We start from the raw sequence: 15186 nt of genomic DNA on the forward strand, positions 1-15186 counted from the left end.
CAGTAATCGAGTAGTTCACCGCGGCTGGCATAGGCGACGACGTACTCCTTCAAACCGTCCTAGCGTTGTGCAATAAGAGCACCGTATGGATCTCAGTTGGAGCAGAGGTATCGAAGTGTCGCAGTACTGGAGGAGAGGTGAGAATGCGTCGCAGTTCGTGGATTGCGTGGTCGCGTATGCGACGATGCATATATATATATATATATATATTGCAGTGCATTTCCCTACCATTTCCAAACGCGTAACTAGTGCTGCTAGGCCGACACCCCGGTTGGCATATATATATATATATATATATATATATATATATATATATATATATATATATATATATGAGATACATATACAGATAAAGGCGCTTAAGCTTCGCCTTTAAGAGTGGAACGCCATAGCATTCAATGAGCCCCTGGCTCCTTCTCGTGCTTTCAAACAATTGCAGCTAATGTAACCGTAAAGTCCAGCGCGAAACGCTAGCAGCAAACGCTATGCACGAAGGCGAGCTTTACGGTACTTGCCCCTTCCTGCCTCCCCTGCGAGCACCGCTGCAGAGGATGGTCGGAGGCGAGTGCCATCTGGATGGTATTGCAAGGATCATAGCGGGGGGCGCCGCTCCATGAATGACAGAAATGCTGGAAAAGAAGTGTATTTATTTATATATTTATTCAATTGTTTATTTATTTATTTATTTACTTATTTATATATCTATTTATTTATTCACTTATCTATTTGCTTTTTATTTAAAGTTCACATGCCCCGAAGAGCATTCGCTGAAGGGGCATATGAATAGAAATACAGTACAGAAATAATAAATCAGAGTAACGGTACAAGTTGCATCGAGCATCTTCCTTACCTCCCGTCCGTAGAAAAGGTTGACTGGAGTCATCCGTGCAGTTTGTTTAGCCGCGTTACGAGCAAACGTGATATAAGGCAGACTATCGTCCCAATTTTTTTGCTCTATATTTACGTACCATGGAAGCATGTCTTCGAGTGTTTTATTCATGCACTCTGTTATTCCGCTTGTTTGTGGATGGTAGGCTGTTGTCTTTCGATGAGTCGTGCCACTGAGCACCAGTACGTGATCTAAAAGCGCGGCTGTGAACGCGATGCCTCGGTCTCATATGATAATGGTTGGTGCCCCATGTCTGAAGGCAACATTCTCTATGAAAAATCGTGCCACCTGTGCTAGTGCGGTTTTGTCTCGGCGTAGCGAGCTAGATAATCAGTCGCTACAATAGCCGAACGGTTAGCAGTAGTAGAGGCAAAAAGTGGACCCATGAGGTCCATTCCAGTCTGGCGAAATGCCGTTTGCGGTACTTGAACGGGCTGTAGCAAACTGGCTGGTTAAGTTAAGGCGACTTCGGCCGCTGACAATCCCGGCAGGTCCCAACGTGGTGTTTCATGGCTAGGGCAGTCCTCGCCAATAGTATCATTGTCGCACTCTGCTCAGCGTTCGCGTGTATCCTAGATGCCCAGAAGTGATCTCGCTGTACTTCACAACAAAGAGCAGTAGAAACGATGAGCAAATAGCTGCATCTGCTTGAAGAAAAGTTCATATTGCATAGAACTTTGTTCGTGAAGCAAATAGATGACAATCATCTGGCGAAATCTTTGGTGCGGTCTGAGTTCGTCCGTCCAATAGATTAATGAAGCGAAGCTGCTTAGGGTCGTCAGGTTCTTGTTGCGTAATGGTAGACGCGTGATGGTTGCGCAATGGTAGAAGACCGAGGAATGCTGTCTCCTTTTCATTGGAAGCAGGAGCCGACTGTATAGGTGACCGAGACAAGCAGACAGCGTCGGTATAGTGTTTACGTGATTTTTACATCACCGTCATATCAAACTCTTTCAGTCTATGGCTTCAATGTGCTAATCGCCCGCAAGGACCTTTAAGATTTGTCAGCCAGCAAAGTGAATGATGGTCGCTGATAACTTTGAAGCGGCGACCGTACAAATATGCGCGAAATTTTGAAACCACCCATGCGACGGCGAGGCATTCCTTCTGAGTTATAGAGAAGCTTGCTTACTTCACAAGCACGGCTACGAGACCAACACTGCTGGCATCAGTGTAAAGCATTGTAGGAGCTGCCTCGTCAAAGTGGGCAACCCCAGGGAGTGTTTGTAAACAGTTTGGCAAATTAGTAAATGCAGCTTGCTGTTTGTCGCCTGTACAAAAGCGACGTTGTCCCTCGTGAGGCGAGTTAGCGGCGACGCCATGCGAGCAAAGTCTGCAATAAAGCGCTGATTATATGCGCAGAGGCCCAGAAAGCGTCGTATAGCCTTTTTATCCGAAGGTACAGGAAACTGTGCAATGGCGGCAATCTTGTTAGGATCCGGGAGGACACCCGCGTGATTAACAACATGGCTAAGAAAGTCCAGCTCCTCAATGTAAAAATAGCATTTCTGAAGAGTTCGGCGGACGGTATTCAACACAGAATCGTTTTAAGCTGTCAACGTGCTCATCAAATGCTGCGAAAAACACTATGACATCGTCGAGATAGAATAAGCAGGTTTACCACTTCAGCCCCGACAGCACAGTATCCATGAGCCATTGGAAAGTGACAGGTGCAGAGCACAAGCCGAAATGCAAGGCCTCAAGTTCGTGTAGTCCATCTGGCGTGAGAAAAGCGGTTTTCTAACGATCTCTCGGGTCTACCACAATTTACCAACAACCGCTTTTTAACTTGATGGAAAACAAATAACGAGCGTTTGGAAGCATATCAAGTGAATCGTCTATGCGGGGAAGCGGATACACGTGTTCTTTTTCCCGATGGATTTTTCGATGACCAACACAGAAACGTAGGGTGCCGTCCTTCTTGAATAAACTGCAGGTATGCCTAGGGTTCCTGGAACGCTGAATCACACCGGCTTCAAGCATTTGATGTACCGGCTGTTGTATCGCCTCGCATTCTGTTAAGGCCAAACGCTAAGGATTTTGGTGAATCGGTCTTGTTTCATCCCCTGTGATCTGTGATTATACAGCGCTTGGTTAGGGACGTCCGACCGACCCTTGATGTCGACGCAAAGCAGTCGTGGAACTTGGCCACTAGCGCAAAAAGCCGTTCTCACTCGCGTTGCGGTAAAGGAGTGCTTACGTGAATAACAGGTTCTGGATCTTGTGCAGACGCTTCCTCGAGTACTTACCGCAGGGGCGCCTGCGTCAGAAGACGTTTGGTGTGTTGCGACACCACGTACCCGAGCACATGAGGGTTGGAACCTCGCGCGTAAAGTCTTGCGGGCTCAGCCGTGTCTGGAGAAAGGGGACCTTGGCGGTTCAGCCTATTTTTGGTGTTTGGACCTTTAAAGGCCTCCGGCGGAGGCAACACAACTCTTCGGCCTCGGCTTCACATAGAGTGTAGCTCCAGACTGACCCAGACTGGGCAAAATCGGCAGTCACCTTTTTCTGTCCTCCTCTTCAATCTTCGTCTTTCTCGCTCACGCTTAATATTTCCTGTCCCCTCTTCATCATCATCATCTTCATTACCATCATCAGCCTGGCTACGCCCATTGCAGGACAAAGGCCTCTCCCATACTTCTCCAACTACCCTGGTTATGTGCTAATTGTGGCCATGTTGTCCCTCCAAATTGCTTAATCCCATCCGTCTCCTTAACTTTCTGCCGTCCCCTGCTACGCTTCCCTTCTCTCGGAATCCAGTCCGTAACCCTTAATGACCAACGGTGACTTTCCCTCCTCATTACATGCCCTCCCCATGCCCCCCCCCCCCTATTTCTTTTTCTTGATTTCAACAAAGATGACATTAGCTCGTGTTTCTTTCCTCACCAAATCTGCTCTCTTCTTATCCCTTAACGTTACGCCCACCATTCTTCTTTCCATAGCCCGTTGCGTCGCCCTCAATTTAAGTAGAACCCTTTTCATAAGCTTCCAGGTTTCTGCCCCGTATGTGAGTACTGGTAAGACAAAGCTGTTATACACTTTTATCTTGAGGGATAATGGCAACCTGCTGTTCATGATCTGAGAATGCCTGCAAAACGCACCCAGTACTTTCTTATTCTTCTGATTATTTCAGTCTCAAGATACGGATCCGCGGTCACTACCTGCCCTAAGTAGATGTGCTCCCCTTATCACTTGCAGTGCCTCGCTACCTATCGTAAACTGCTGTTCTACTGTTAAACATTACTTTAGTTTTCTGCAGATTTATTTATAGACCCACGATTCTGGTCTGCCTGTCCAGGTCAGTGAGCATGCATTGTAATTGGTCCCTTGAGTTACTAAGCAAGGCAATATCATCAGCGAATCGCAAGCTACTAAGGTATTCTTCATTAAATCTTATCCCCAATTCTTCCCAATCCAGGTCTCTCAATACCTCCTGTAAACATGCTGTGAATAGCATAGGAAAGATCGCATCTCTCCGCCTGACGCCCTTCTTTATTGGGATTTTGTTGCTTTTTGTATGGAGGACTACGGTGGCTGTTGAGCCGCTATAGATATCGTTCAGTATTTTTACGTACAGCTCGTCTACACCCTGATTGCGTAATGCTTGCATGATTGCTGAGGTGGTGACTGCATCAAACGCTTTCTTGTAATCAATGAAAGCAATATATAAGGGTTGGTTGTATTCTGCATATTTCTCTATCACCTGACTGATAGTGTGAATATGGTCTATTGTTGAGTAGCCTTTACGAAATCCTGCCTGGTCCTTTGGTTGACAGAAGTCTAAGGTGTTCCTGATTCTATTTGCAATTACCTTCGTAAATACTTTGTAGGCAACGGACAGTAAGCTGATCGGTCTATAATTTTTCAAGTCTTTGGCGTCCCCTTTCTTATGGATTAAGATTATGTTGGCGTTCTTGCAAGATTCCGGTACAAACGAGGTCATGCGGCATTGCGTATACCGGGTGGTCAGTATTTCTAGAACAATCTGCCCACATCCTTCAAGAAATCTGCTGTTACCTGATCCTCACCTGCTTCCTTCCCACTTTGCATAACTCCCAAGGCGTCCTTTACTTCTTCCGGCGTTACTTGCGGGATGTCAACAGCGTTGAATTAAGGGGGGGGGGGCTAAGGGGGCTGCAGCCTAGGGCCTCACCTCCCACAGTAGGAGAAGGGGGCCCCTTTATTCTAACCTGCTTAGCATATGGAACCATGGGCAATGGAACTTCGAGCGACATGTATGAAGCGATAAAACCAGAGCGAGCAGAAGGAGGCCCCCGCCTAATTTAACAGAATGCGTTTCGCCTCAACATCTGGGGAGAGCTTGTCGAGCTGCAAAAACAGGAATCCCCCGCCACCCCGGCGGGGCCCTCTTTCTTACGAAGCGAGGTGCGTTTGCTTGGAAGAGTTTTCGTGGTTTCCTGTCACTCCGTCTGTGCAGTGGTATCTGGAAAGGAGGGACAAGGGGGAAACACCTAAAACATGTAATGTTGGATGAGATCCTAAATCTCTCTTGCCCCTCGTCACTACCACGCCACCCTCCACGTCTCATATAGTTCCGCCGCTGTCCATCTCATAGAAAGGATGTGCTGTAGTACCCAACAGTGCCTCTCATTCGGCTTTCCTTTACCGTGATGGTAATTTGGGCGGGGGAGGATGAGTCCGATAGCACATGATGATGACTCCGATGGCAGAGTCTAGGTAGGAAAGGAAAGAAGACGTCACACGTGCTTTTGTCTGCGTGCCGTGGGGCATGGAATGTTCACTGTTCGGGCTAGGGTTGTAAGAGTGAAAGGGGGAAATTGAAGAGCTGGACAGAAAAGCCTGTCTCCAGGGCCTATTCCTGCCTAGTGGCTGCGCACTCTCGCACGCGCTCGATGGAAAGGGTAGGTCAGACTGGCCGCCGAACTTTCCAGAAAGAAGTAGAAAAAGATGACTCACGGGCGACGGAGGACGCGTAACTTCGCCCACGGTAGGAATCGCCCTGTCCCCTTCGTTCTCGCGCTCGGGTTCGACGGGGCGAAAGAAAAATCGAGAACCACCCAGAACAGACGATTGCTCCTAGCCAATAAGAAGACGAGACCGGAACGGGAGAAGGAGTGAGTTTGTACGGAGAACGCGAGAATTTGTACAAGGAACTCTATGCGTATCTGAACGCCTGCTTTGGCGCTAGTAACAGACAGACGTGGCGCGCGTCTATCAAGGGAAGTTGATCGCAGGCTGCGATTCAGCCCCGAGCCGGCGGGTAAGCTTGCATAAGCCCGTCCGCAGAGGAGCTCCCGCGGTGCGCACCACTGTCGGCCAGCCACGGACCATCCAGGCACCGTGCGCCAGTCATCGGGACAGCCACCGTAGAACACCTGCGGTCGCGTCGGACTGACGAAGTGCCCAGTGAACAATCAGCATCCATTCATGCGAAAATGCTCGGTCGAAAGCATCAAAGTGGTGCATCAAAGTGATGTTAGAAAGAGAAGAGCGTGAAAGGAAGCTACCAAAGATGACAAAGTACCTACTGAATGCAGCTTCCGCCAAATAGTATGATCGCTCTACGCAGCGTCCGTGTCAAACTCCCAATAGGACAGACTGTGCTTCCGTGGAGGACTTGCCAACTCCATCACCACTGTTTTCTGGCAAGAAGCAAGGTTTGACTCATCTTGGTTGTCTGTATCCTGTGAAAACGATGCCAACCTCGGTCGTCCATATTTCTGAGAAACTGACGCTAACCGAACCCTGTCGTGTTCCGGAGTCAGCAACATCTATGCTACTAGGCCGGGCTGCGGCCACAGAGCTCCAGGTGTCCGGTCCGCCACGCCCGATATCTACTACTGCTGATCAACAGGTGCCAATCCTCCACGATGAGCCTCCTTCAACTGACGAGCGCCAGGAAACGACACTCACGAACCGACTCACTTGTTTCCTGTTAGCTTGGCTTCAAATAATCATGTTCCCAGACACAAAGTGTGCCTCGAGAGGACGAATGCGACGGCTTCTTGTTGCGGCAACAGAGAAGTACAGACAGCCCTGTAACAAGAGGTACGTTGTGAGGTTCTCTGATGTGACCCTGCTAAGTGGCCAGACGTTATTACTGAGAGCTATTGGAGTGTATGCCTCTAGAAAGGGCCGTTGTATTTTCAAAATCGGGCAGAAAATTTTCCGTCTTCCGAAAGGCAATACAAAACTCAGAAACGCTATATGTCACCTCATATTTTCGTGCTAAAGGCTGTAAACGGGGAGCCGTACGAGCGACACTGGTTAGTGTACTCGGAGTCGAAAGGTTCCGTTTACTATTTCATGTGCAAATTATTTTCGATTTCAAGCAACCCCAGTGCTTTCACCACGCACGGCTTTTCTGAGTGGAAAAGAGCAGAAGAAAAGGTTTGCGCACATGAAAATAGCGTCGAGCACCGGAACTACGTGGCAGCGTGGCTCACCCGCTTAACTCGAGCAGCACAATTGACAAGGAGCTGGTTAAGCATCTTGTCACTGAGAGCGCTTACTGGACAGATGTGTTGAAGCACGTAGTCGTTGTAGTTAGGCTTCTATCTGAGCGCAACCTAGCGTTTAGGGGCAGTGAGGAGATTGTTGGTTCACCGTAAAATGGCAATTATATGGGAGTGCTTGAGGCCATTGCCAAGTCTGGTCCCTTTCATGAGGAGCACATCAACCGCTACGGGAACACAGAAAAAGGTCAGCCATCGTATCTGTCAAAATCCATTTGTGATGAATTTATCGAGCATATGGTAAAGACTGTCAAGGAAAGTACGTCTCGTTGACGAAGAAAAACGTGCAAAATACTTCTCTTTAATTGTTGATTCAACTCCAGGCCTTACTCAAGTTGATCAGCTGTTAGCTGTTTTGCGATACGATTTAAATGGGAAAGTGTACGAGCGCTTTCTTGAATTTGTTGCAAATGAATCGCATACCGGCTTGTATCTTTTTGTTACCGTGATGGACTTCTTGACGATCAATGGTATCTCAATTGATGATTGTAGGGGCCAACCTTATCATAATGCGAGTAATATGTCAGGAAAATACAAAGGACTGCAAGTTCAAATTAAACACCTGTACGAATTGGTAGTCAACGTCCCGTGTGCTGGTCATTCACTGAACTTAGCAGGCGCGTGTAGTGTTGACAGTTGCATTGAGACAGTAAAATTTTTCACTGTAATTCAGAGACTGGATGTGTTCTTTGCTACCTCACCTAAGCGATGGAGGTATCTTTTGGGCAGCATGGGCGGAACTGGCCAGCAGCTTGTTTTGAAAAGTCTCTCTGAAACCAGGTGGTCCAGACACGCTGAATCATGTAAGGACACTCTGAAAAATTTCAATGCAGTCTTCTGTTGCCTTGAAGCTATATCAAAGAACGAGGAAGAAAACGGTGGCACTAGGAACGAAGTGCACTCTCTCTGGAAGAAAATGACAAAACTAGAGACTGCAGTCATGGCGATTTTCTGGAATGAAATCTTGGAGCGCTTTGACAAAACGAGCGTAGCACTTCAGATACCAGGCCTAGACATTTCAACTGCTGTAGACCTGCAGAGCTCTCTAGAAGGCTTTGTTAATTCTTTGTAACCTCTCTTTCATACCTTCGAAGAGAGAGCACGCACGCTAAGTACCAATTCATGTTATCAGGATGAGGGCAAACGCATCGTTTTGAGTAAGCTCCCGGACGGAAAAAGGGATAGTGCGCTACAGTTGTACATAAAACTTTATCGTAGAGTCCTACAATGTTGTACTTGACAGTCTAGGCTCTGCATTTTGAGTGCGAAATGCTGCCTACACTGAACTCTGCGAAAGGTTCGGATTCTTAAAATTGCTGACAGAAGTTGGGAGTGAGGCCTCTCTGGCACAGCAGGCTGAGAAGTTGATGAAAACCTACAAAAATGATTTAGATCCAGCATTTTCCGCTGAAATTGTTCAGTTTCCGAACTTTCTGCACAAGTCTGTGTGCGAGGACACGAGTCCCCTGGAAATAATGAAGATGCTGCACGAAAGAAAGTAACTGATATGTTTCAGAACCTTTCTATTGCTTTGCGAATGTACTTAAGCATACCCGTGGCAAACTGTGAGCCCGAACGATTGTTTTCCTAGTTGTCGCTGATAAAACATCGCCTTCGTTCGAGACTCCTTGACGACAAGGTGAACTCGCTTGCTATCATGTCCATTGACAGTGACCTCCTCGGCGATCTATGCTTCGAGCATACTATATCTGATTTCGCCAAAGCGAAGGCGCGACAGATGCCATTTTAAAAGAGGACGGTTTGCGCTATACATGAATAGTTCCAATAAGTTCGTTGTGTTGCCTCCCAGCCTCCACGTCGTCAATGGAACGGTGAGCCGTGTAATTCAAGATATGCAAATCTTCGTTGTTCGTCTCTTGTTTGTTCTTCTTGTCATATTTAGCGTGCTCATAAAGAGCTGTATTTTTGTTGTGTTTGATAGTGCCACGTTTGTTTGGTGTCGTCCTTGCTTGTCTTACCTTTAACGAAAATATTTTCAAATAATCTTTTTTAATTAAAGTCGGTAGTTTGCATCTGTATTCAAGTGCATTTTTATGGTGTTTTTATTGCCTTAAGTATTGTATATATCTATTGCATACTAATAGAGTAAAGTGCATTACTGTTACTGCAGTCTGATGCTTGAATTTTAATAATTAATGTTTTGGATACAACCATGCGTCTCCTCACGGGATTAAACTTAGTGATGCAAGGAAAGCCTAGCTTCAGAAGGATCGACATCTGAGTTGTGTTGTCTTTTCTACGTTCTTCTTCGTCTTGAATTCACTAAACTTTTCCTTAAAACCTAGCTTTTGCTGAAAACGGAATGCAGATTAATCACAAAGAGAACATATGTGTTGGTGTTTACAACAGCACGAGCTTCAAGCAAGTTTTATTGTTTTCCTTATAACAATAACAATAATAATAATCGCGTTGATCCCACTTCGTTCTTCTTAATTTGGTGGAATTAAAATGAAACATTACATATTGCCAGCAGCGTAGCAGGCGAAAGGAAGGGCGGGTCAGTTTAGGGAAAGGGGGCCTGCATGCGCATTAGCCCAGGGCCCCTATCTTTTTATTCCGGCCCTGGATGTCAAATTCCACTAGACTATTCCCTTTTCTATTATCGTCGTGGGTGCCACTGGTGCTCTATGGAATTCCTCAGCCACTTGAACTATCTCATCCATATTAGTAATGACATTGCCGGCTTCGTCTGTTAAAGCATACATCTGATTCTTGAATATTCCTAGTTTCTTCACTGCTTTTAGGCTTCCTCCGTTGCTGAGAGCATGCTCAATTCTGTCCACATTATACACCCTTATGTAAGCTATCTTACGCTTGTTGATTGACTTGGAAAGTTCTGCAAGTTCTGTTCTAGCTGTAGGGTTATATGCTTTTTTTATTGTTATTATGGGGTTTTACCTGCTAAGACCACTTTCTGATTATGACGCACGCCGTAGTGGGAGACTCCACAAATTTCGACCACCCGGGGTTCTTTAACGTGCACCTAAATCTAAGTATACGGATGCTTTCGCATTTCGCCCACATCTAAATGCGGCCGCCGTGGTCGGGATTCAATCCCGCGACCTCGTGCTTAGCAACCCAACACCGTAGCCACTAAGGAACCATGGCGGGTTTAGAGGCTTTCAGACATTGGCGTTTCTTAATCAGATCTTTCGTCTCCTGCGATAGCTTACCGGTATCCTTTCTAATGAAGTTATAACCAACTTCTATTTCACACTCCTTAATCATGCCCATAAGGTTGTCGTTCACTGCTTCAACACTGAGGCCCTCTTCCTGAGTTAAAGCCGAATACCTGTTCTGTAGCTTGATCCGGAATTCCTCTATTTTCCCTCTTATCTCTAACTCCTTTTTCGGCTTCTCATGTACCAGTTTCTTCCCTTCCCTTCTAAAGTCTAGGCTAATTCGAGATTTTACCATCCTATGGTCACTGCAGCGAACCTTGCCGAGCACGTCCACATCTTCTACGATGCCAGAGTTAGCGCAGAGGATGAAGTCTATTTCATTTCTAGACTCGCCATGTGGGCTCCTCCACGTCCACTTTCGGCTACCCGCTTGCGGAAGAAGGTGTTCATTCCCCGCATATTACTCCGTTCTACAAACTCTACTAATAACTCTCCCCTGCTATTCCTCGAACCTATGCCATATTCTCCCACTGACTTGTCTCCAGCCTGTTTCTTGTCTACCCTGCCATTGAAGTCGCCCATCAGAATAGTGTATTTTGTTTTGACTTTACCTATCGCCGTTTCCACGGCTTCATGTCTTCCACGTCTTCAACGTCTTTGTACTTCCTGGTCATCATGGCTGGATCTAGGTGCGTAGGCCTGTACGACCTTCAATTTATACCTCTTATTAAGTTTCACAAGTCTTTCCACGCTCTCGTTAATGCCATAGAATTCGTCTATGTCACCAGCTATATACTTATTAATCAGAAATACGACTCCTAGTTCTTGTCTCTCCGCTAAGCCTCGGCAGCCCCAGTCACTTCACTACTTCTCAATTCCGAGTTTCCGGGCGGCAAGGGTTGACCTTGTTTGGCTAGCCAGTCTTGGTTATGCTGCATTTGGTTATAGTAGCGACGTACGGCTGGGTTTGGCAGCGCTTTTCTTGAAGGAATATCTGTCACGTCCACCTGTTGGGCTTCATGGTGGGTGGTTGGCATCGCTGCCGAAAACCCCATCAATACCTATTGAGAGCGCTTTTGCTAAACTCTCTGATCGCCCTCTGAAAGAAGGGCGCACCGAAGATCATTCAGTTTCCCGGACGCCAAGCCCCCAACTTCTCTCATTTCCCATGTAATTCACTCGGAAAAACCAGACAAACCAGTGCGAACATTAAAGCATTAAACTTTGCCTTCATTCACAGTCACTATAATTATGGCATTGTTTCCTGGGGAAACACATATACCTGTCATATCTCTTCTATTCAGCACTTACAAAAACGAGCAATACGCATTATCACTAGCAGTGGATTTTTCACGAGTTCTACTCCTCTACTTCGTGAAAATAACATCCTAGTTGTAACGAACTTCTTCAAATATCATCTAACAATTATGTTTTATAAATTACTTACTAAACAGCTCTCATACCAATTTATTGATTCCAGGCACCTCATCAATAACAATAATACCAGGTTTGCACGTAACTCTAATTTTCTAGTACCTGTGGTTCTTTTTAACTATGGAAAAATGACATCATCATTCGCTGCTATAAAACTCTGGAATGGTTTACCCGTTAGCATTAAATCTTCATCCTTTTATACATTTAGTCATGCGCTTAAGCTGTTATACCTGTGTAACTAAGATTACGTCATTCATTACACTGTATTTGTCATTTGTATGTACTGACAGTATTTTTATGCACTACAGGCTTATATAAATGCAGTTTGTTTTCATTTATATTATTTTTTATGTTTTATTGTCGCGATTGTGTTCGTTTGTTTTAGTTAGCCTGCGAGGGTCCCGTTGCAGTCATTGACTTTGGGACCCTCGTCTGCATATTGTATCTTTGGAATGCATTGTATTTAAAGAATAATAAACTGAAACTGAAACTTTTTTCTCACGCATGTGTGGGTCAGCTCTTCGACACAGGCAGGCCATGTCCTAGGAAAACATTGCTACCGTTTCGTTCGGTGTCTGGATGCGCAACTCAATTAGTTGCTGGACAAGGTCCCGTCGATCGACATTCCCAACTATTTCAATGAGCTGAAGCTGGAAGTCATTCCATGCCGCGGTTTTCAAGCCACGTTCGAGTACTACCGTCAAGGATAAAATACACGTGGGAGAGCTTATATTGAGCAGACCACCCATTGACGTTGGCAGCACCTTCGTACTGGTCAAGCAAGTCTGCAACGTGTTCATGTGCACCACCATAAAAGCGATCGGGAACCAGTGGTTGCAGGACGGTTACCTTGGATGCACTGCGAGTAGAGCTGTCTTGTGGAACCTGTGGCGGGCTGGTGGTCGCCATTGGTAGATGTAGACAGCGCCCGGACGAACGTTCCTGTAAGGGGTAGAGCTCGGGAGCAAGGTCTAGAAGCCACCGACTAAGGCGAAGCACAGGAGGTGTAATTGGAGACGGGCTGGATGAGCGACTCCCAGGAGGAGTCCGCAGCATCAGATAGGATTGTGTACCCCGCAGCTGCAGCCGTGTCGCGGTTCAACGCGAACCAGACATCGGAATTGCCCGTTGAAAAACCACCCGAACAAAGACTCTGAATTCTCCCAGTCGCACTACATCGAGTCCGTAAAACTACATATCCACATTGTCGTCTACATGTCTACATGCAGCACCGGTCAATATGTGGTATGAAAGTCGGTTTCGCACAAGCACGATGGCTAAAAACTTATTTTCCTTATTTATAAGTATTCGTTGCGCAGACACTTCTATGCTGGGATGCGGAACTACTACTTGCTTTCTTGTGAAAATAACAGGAACTACTCTGAGGGTTAAGTTAAAATCCGTTTTCTTCTGCCGATTTACACACTTTATTTAGGCCTTGCTGTAGCTGTCGTTCACAAAGTGCGCGGTTACAAATTTCAAGGCCAATCGTACATCCTCTACATATGCAGAATACATAACTACAGGAGTTAGCGATGCACGGAGCGAAGTCATTTTAACAAAGTGAAGAGCGTGCAGGAGAGCACGCCTCCTTCAGGTATATCAGTCTCTTGTGTAAATGGACGGGATAATATATTCCCGATTCTGACTCGGAAATTGCGGTTGGACAGGTAGTTTTCTATAGTGTTAAGCACTTTGCCTTGAATGCCCATATGCTACAGGTCTCGTAATACACCGTACCGCCATGTCCTGTCGTAAATCTGCCAAATCAAGAAATACACACTAGTACTGCTTGTGCAAAAATGCGTCATGTATGTTTTCTTCGATACGCACGGGATGGTTGATTGTAGATCGGCCTTCCCTAATGCCACAGTGAAGTGGGTCAAACATTTTGTTGCACTCTAGGAAATGCACGAGACGACGATTGATCATGTTCGCAAAAAGCTTACAAAGGCAGCTCGTAAGTGCTATAGAACGGTAGCTGGTCAGCAATAAAGTTTACTTACCGTGCTTCAAAACTGGGATAACAATAGGTCCTTTCCATTTAAATGAAATATACCCAGCAGCCCAGATAGCAGAGAAAAGTGAGTGGTGTGGTTTGCGTGTCACAGTGCAGGTGCTTAATCATATCGCACATTTTTCTATCAAGAACCAGTGCAAAGCTCTGACATACTATCAAGGAAGCTATAAGTTCGGCAATGCTCGTTTGAGCTACATTTCTGGTTTAGTAGCTTACATTCTTCTGTGGCTTTATATTTCACAAGGTTATTCAAATAGTGAGTGGAGCTAGACACACGCTCGAAGTGTTCACAAAGAGCGTCCGTTTGGCCTTAAAACTTGTTTCCTGCTTGATCAACCAGCGGTAATGGATGAATTTGTTGTCCCTTAAGCCTCCTTATGCCGTTCCGTACTTTGGCTTCTGTTTGTATGAAATAATGCCAGACAAGAACGTCTCCCAGCTTGCCCTCGTAGCTTGGCGTCGGTTTCGCCTTCCCTGTGACCTAATATCTTTAAATTCGATCGGAGTTTCTGCAGTTTGGGGTCCGCGAAATGTGCTCCACGCCTTATTTTTTTCCCGTGCATTATTGCACTCATCATTCCACCATGGACTCGTCCGTTCGATGAGCTACCGCTTAGTTGTGTAATGAATTTCTTTGCTGTTTCTATGATAAAAGCGGAAAACGCTATGGCGTCGGCAATACTAAATTTGGTGGTAAGATGTCGTAATAAATAAGTCGATTTTTTCAAGTGATCTTAATCGGACAAAGATATGTACATAATGTGTAGGAAAGTTCAATATTTGGCATATTTTTCTTTCGTTGAGTGTACCCAGTTGCACCTATAACAATTCGCCATATTAGATAACAATTTGTGTGTTATACATCGTCACACCCTTCATTATACTGAGAAGACGAGCGAGTAGTCTTTATTTAAAGTGGTATTTTATTCCCATTACACCTCGATGTGCGTTGTAAGTGCTCGCAAATGCCTTGTTGTTAGTAAAGGCAAGGCGCGGAAGACCAGGACTCAAGAAGAAGAACACAAACGACAGGGCCGTCTTGTTGTATTCATTGTGTGCGGCCTTGTAGGCTATGTAGAAGAAATACGCATCGGAATAATAACGCCATTTAATTTTGGGTTATAATTTGAGGCACTGATTACTTCACAACTTAGCTACGGTACTGTACACAGTCATATTTATTTATTATGCGTTATTAACATA

At 45.7% G+C, this 15186-nt stretch overlaps 1 long non-coding RNA gene across 1 annotated transcript in view; it reads left to right on the plus strand.

Moving 5' to 3' along the window:
* Positions 1-15186, plus strand: part of LOC142578116 (uncharacterized) — a 117710-nt gene that overhangs the window by 36873 nt on the left and 65651 nt on the right. The gene's annotated exons all lie outside the window — the stretch shown is intronic.

The sequence above is a fragment of the Dermacentor variabilis genome, chromosome 4 (genome assembly GCF_050947875.1).
Source record: "Dermacentor variabilis isolate Ectoservices chromosome 4, ASM5094787v1, whole genome shotgun sequence".
In the NCBI taxonomy this organism is placed as follows: Eukaryota; Metazoa; Arthropoda; class Arachnida; order Ixodida; family Ixodidae; genus Dermacentor; species Dermacentor variabilis.